This window comes from Gigantopelta aegis, chromosome 10 (assembly GCF_016097555.1).
Source record: "Gigantopelta aegis isolate Gae_Host chromosome 10, Gae_host_genome, whole genome shotgun sequence".
NCBI lineage: Eukaryota > Metazoa > Mollusca > Gastropoda > Neomphalida > Peltospiridae > Gigantopelta > Gigantopelta aegis.
Window position 1 is genome coordinate 79,991,826 of NC_054708.1, and position 5,944 is coordinate 79,997,769.

A 5,944-nucleotide genomic window follows, 5' to 3' on the forward strand; every position below is an offset into this window, starting at 1 on the left:
CGATACCCCAACCCCTTTATATAATAAACCTCCGAAGCTGTTCTGTGGCCATACATACATGTATGAGGGTGACACTCAGTTCACACTGACTCGTGTCAGTCTCACCTCTTTTGTTAGAGATTCCTCTGATAGGGATGATGACAGATTTTATTCACTGTGATGAAGGGACAGCCCCGGGGTCTGGCCGGTGAATGGGATACCTGTTTCACTGCACAGAAAGGTGGACAGAGCAAGGTACAACCTGTTGATTGGATATCGCTGACAGATGGACAGGTGAGCCTTGCTGACCGGTAGAGTCAGGTGAGTTCACCCATGTGTTGTTGTTGTGTGGACGGAGATTGATTGTAACCAGGAATGTCTTACAAGAAGCCAAACAATTTCTCTTGCTGATGACAGTCCTGACAGTTCATGTCACTTTTATAGTTTCTTTGCAAATTATAGTCTTAGATTTTCATTTTTTTTACAAACAATTAAAGGGACAGGGTCCCCAAAAACTATTGTGTGGTACTGGTTTCTTGCTGCAAGTAGTCATTTCTGTACATCCGGTTTATGGTCTCTCATTACAGTTTATGGTCTGTCAAAATAGCATATTGTCTGTCCATGAAACTTGTGGTCTGTCATTACAAATTGTGGTCTGTCCATGAAGCTTATGGTCTGTCCATACAGCATATTTTCTGTCCTTACAGCTTGTGGTCTGTCCTTACAGCTTATGGTCTGTCCATACAACATATTATCTGTCAGCATATTGTCTGTCCTTACAGCTTATGGTCTGTCCATACAACGTACGTTCTGTCCATACAGCGTATTATCTGTTGTTACAGCCTGTGTATGGTCTGTCAATGTAACTTGTAGTCTGTCCCTAAAACTAATGGTCTGTCCGTACTGTATGTGGTCTGTCCATACAGAATATAGTCTGTTCATACAGCTAATGGTCTATCCATACAGTATATGGCCTGTCTACCTATACAATGTGTAGTTTATCCATACAGTATTTTTCTGTCCTCTGTCCATACAACTTATGGTCTGTCCATAAAGGTAGTGTTTTATCTAGATTCAGCTGGTGGTATGTCCATATAGCAATTGGTCTGACCATGCAGTTTATAGAGATGGAAGTCACAGTGATATAGTCATATACACTGGTGATCCAGTAGCAGTAGCAATTGTTTATATACACAGACTTTTTGGCACCTAGCTTCCTACGCCACTGACCACAAGCTATATATATGAACAGATGTCCACAAATTTTCCAGCTGAATTACATTTGACTGAGACCAGGTTTATACTATTGTTTGCAGGGGTGAACATTTTCACATTTATCTGGAATTCTGGATTTTTAATCTTTACAATACTTACAGCTTGAGATTGAGAAGTGGTCTCATGGTATAATTTTCATTAACAACTACTTGTACATGTATTATGTTTATGTTCATCAATATTGTTATCTGGAGCTGTTTGGTTCATTCTTTTCATCATCGATATACTGAAGTTAGACTGTAATTATTGATTTCATTTTATTTAATGCATTAATTATATTTTGATGTTACATGTATTTTGTGTGGGCCTACAGTATACTGTTCCCTGTTTGAAATGTAATAAAATTTGTCTTATGCTATCTAACAAATATATTTTGAAATTTTTTTGTTAGTCACACCTATTCGATATTTTTATTAGAAAGTCAGTATCTATGAAATATTTTCAAAACTGTTATTTATAAAAAATGTATTATGTAGATGTCTCCTATGAACCTGGGGTATGGCTGATGGGTTTTTTCTGTCCTATATAACATATAAACAACAAAAATCTGGCTTGTTTCCTACCCCACCTTCACTAGTGACTGAGCTCCCTTCACTAGAGATTGTGACCCCCCCCCCCCCCCCCCCCCCAACACACACACAGATACACACTCCAGATATTCATATGGCCCTGTATGAGACTTCGATTGAGAGTCAGTGACACAGATGGGAGATAGACAGGAGATGGTGTCTAGACAGTCTCTCACTGAGTCTTGGAGGAAAGTGTCTGCAGTGTTAACAGTCTGGCAGCATGGACACTTCTCTTTGTCTTCAGCCCGCAGGTCTCATCCTCTAAAGGTGCACACTCACTGTACAACTTATAAAGTAACAAATTATAGATAAAAAGATAAAAGATAAAAACTTTATTGCATATAGACATTCCACATACGGAACTGGATGCAAAACATATGCACAAACAAGACACGAACAAACATCATACTATTCTAATGACTAAATAAGGACTAGTTATGGGCAATACATGTATAATCATGAACAATAGTATAACAGTGCACATGTGTTTGATAATCAGTGCCCCACAACTGGCCATAGTATGTCATATCCTGTCTATGGGGAATTGCATATAAACGTTCCATGTTTACCAATGGAAAAAATGTAGCAGGTTTCCTCTGATGACTACGTATCCGTACATTATCAAATGTTTGACATCCAATGGCTGATGATTAATTAATCAACGATAGATATTCTTTACAAAATAAGCTTCAACTTTTTGTATTTAGTAGGGTACATGCATAAGCACTGCATAGTTTATAGTTCTCACACACTTCAAATTCCATTTCATAAACAGTTTGTTGTGTGCACTCTTTAACTATCTAAGTCAGAAGATAGTTTTTAAAAAGTTGGAAAGTTAGTTTGTTTTCTTTAATGACATCACTGGAGAACATTGATTACTTAATCATGAGCTACTGGACATGAGTGTAGTTGTCTTACATTTTCCCAGTAAATGTAAAGGTCATGTAATTTGGGTGAGAGCTGGTACCAGGATATAACCACAGTACGGTACTCTACTACTATAGTCTAAAAAGAATGACTATAAGCATTGTGTTTAGCAGTCACACTGGCAATGATTTACCTTCAACCATTCTTGGTTAATTGTCTTGTCAAATTTATAAAAAATCTGTAATTTTTGTATAATTTATTAGCACTTTAAAAAAAAACACGTTTTTATAAAAGTTTGCAATGAGTAAATATGGCTACTAATAAAGTGAATCTTTAATTGTATGTAAATCATAATATCTTTAATGAGTCAGATATCAAATATGGCACATTCTGGTTACTGTGTCTAATCATCAAGAAAATGTGCATTGCAGAAAGTTGCACAGTGTGAATGCTCCTTAATGGACCATATAGAATGACTCACTGTAATTGAAGTCAGACACCTCCCCCCCCCCCCCCCCCCCCCCAATGCTGCAGGCCTGCCACTGGCACTGTAACTTTCACCACTGTGTTGGTAATTGTGCCTAATTGTCTTTGTCAGACTGTAACCACCATCATTATGGTATTGTATTTAAGCAGTTTTTCATTTGATCGGCACAGCTTGTAGAAAACATGAAATCTGATCGTTTCTGTGTACAGTGGGACACAATACCATGATCAGCAGACTGGCATGACAGTTTTCATTAATTAATTTTAAAGTCACTGACACCAGTTCCCAAGGTGCTTCCATTTTCTGTTTTTTGCATAAAATGCATTTTGAGCTTCTGTCAACACCACTGTCCAGGACAGCCAAAAAACATATTTGATTTTCAGTGTTAATAATTTAAACAAAGAGGTTATAAGTAATGTGTAATTTAACACTGGCAGTTAAAAAGTCCTTAACCCCCAGACATATTTTACACTGTGTAATAACTAGAGTGGATGCCTTTTAAAGAGAATAGGGAAGTGGGTGTTGGAATCAAATTTACAAACCTAACACATTTCTTTCTCTGTGAATCATACATGTATTCATTTACATTTTCTTCTTCTTTTTTTTCTGTGTAATTAACCATGATAATATGAATACATGTATTTACTTGGATGATAATCCAAATAATATCAAATTATCTATTAAGAATGAAATGTAATGTATAAAGATATTATTGGTCAATAGGATTACTTGACCTTAAATAATGTGCTGGGGTGTCGTTCTGAAGAAAAAATTATCTGGATGTTTTGTGTTGAGAATTAGGTGCATCGCTCATATAAAAACACTGATCAGTACTGATGAAAATAGAATTGATTTTTTTTATACATCTGACATCCACGTTTCATGCCTGTGCTAACTGAGAACGTTCACACAAAGAAAACGGCCCTCACCCTCAGCCTGAGGGTGTATTCTCATCAGAATACTACCCTGGGCCCATATTTATGAAGATGGCTTAGCACAACCATATAAAGCGGTAAAGCGCTTGTTTGATGCGTGGTTGGTTAGGGATCAATCCCCGTTGGTGGGCCCATTGGGCTATTTCTTCCTCGGCCAGTGCACCACAACTGGTACATCAAAGGCCGTGGTATGTGCTAGTCTCTCTATGGGATGGCTCATATAAAAGATCCCTTGCTGCTAATTGAAAAGAGTAGCCCATGAAGTGGTGACAGTGGGTTTCCTCTTTCAATATCTGTGTGGTCATTAACCATATGTCCGATGCCATATAACTTTAAATATAATATGTTGAGTGTGTGGTTAAATAAAAACATTTTCTTCCTTCGTAGGCTATGGTGAGTGTCATAGCGATATAGCACTAAGATAACTTTGAAAGTATGTAGCCTGGTGTTGGTGTCAAAATAACCTGCTAACACTGTTGGAATGTGTAGACAAAAATTCAGAGTAACTTTATAATATGATGACGAACTATGAGGTATGCAGTCGTAAATCTACTTTACTGTATTTTTTGTATTCCCAACAATGACTAAAATGTGTTATTCTTACTTTCGCTTTCATATAAACTCTACAAAGCGTCTTACAAAACACCGATGCTAAACCTTCCAAACTATTTGAAAACAAGGATGACATCGTTATTGATATGTAACATCAGTGGTACTTTTTCCATTTAGGCATTTAGCCAATATTTTGTATACATATAAAAGTAAAAAAGTTTTTATTGGAAATGAAGACATACATGATGTTAATTACCTCCTGATATTTGACTACCAGTACATCTTGACAACACATTGTTGTATTATTTGGATTTAACTTTAATTTTTTATAATCATCTTGTGGATATATATGTAGTTCAGTGGTAATCAAGAGATTTGATGGGACAAAGAACTCTGGTTTCCCCCATCTTAAACAGTCACTAGTATACATCAAAGGCTGTGGTATGTACTGCCCTCTCTAGCAGAAGGACAGGACATAACCCAGTGGTAAAGCCCTCGCCTGATGCACAGTCTGTCTAGGATCAATCCCCGTCGGTGGGCCCACTGGGCTATTTCTCATCTCAACCAGTGCACCATGACTTGTATGTCTGTGGTATGTGCTATCTTGTCTGAGGGATGGTGCATATAAAATATTTCTTGCTACTAATCAAAAAATGTAGCAGATTTCATCTCAAAGACTATGTCAAAATTACATAAATGTTTGACATCCAATAGCTGATGATGAATAAATCAATGTGCTCTAGTGAGGTTGTTAAACAAAATAAAAACATTTTAAAACTCTAGCAGAAAGTGCAAATAAAAGATTATTTATCAGAAGGAGTAGCTTGTGTGGCTGCAGGTTTTCCCAAGACCAAGTGTTGAAATAACTATATGTTAGACAGCAAATAACTGCATGCTGAGATATGGTTAAATAAATTTTCCTTTTATTTTATCTTCAGTTTACATAGGTGGTTTTTGATGACCTGAGTTGTCAGCCTCTAAGACAGACTTGAGGCGGACCAGATGGGAGTTAATAGCTGAATGAGATAGTTCTCTCTCTCCACTGTATTAGCTGGCATGTTTACAGGAGTCTGGTCCTTCAGAGCAGTAGGAGGTAATTTGTTCTCATACATCTTTCAGCTGTTAACATTCTCCTCACTATGCAGCAGGGACTGTGCAGTGGTTATAAGCTGGTACCCATTGTACATGTAGGTGTGTGGTTCGAATCCTATGCACTGGTGTAGGAAGGTGCAAAAAAGTGTGGGGGCACACTTTTATATTTACATGCATTTACACTATTA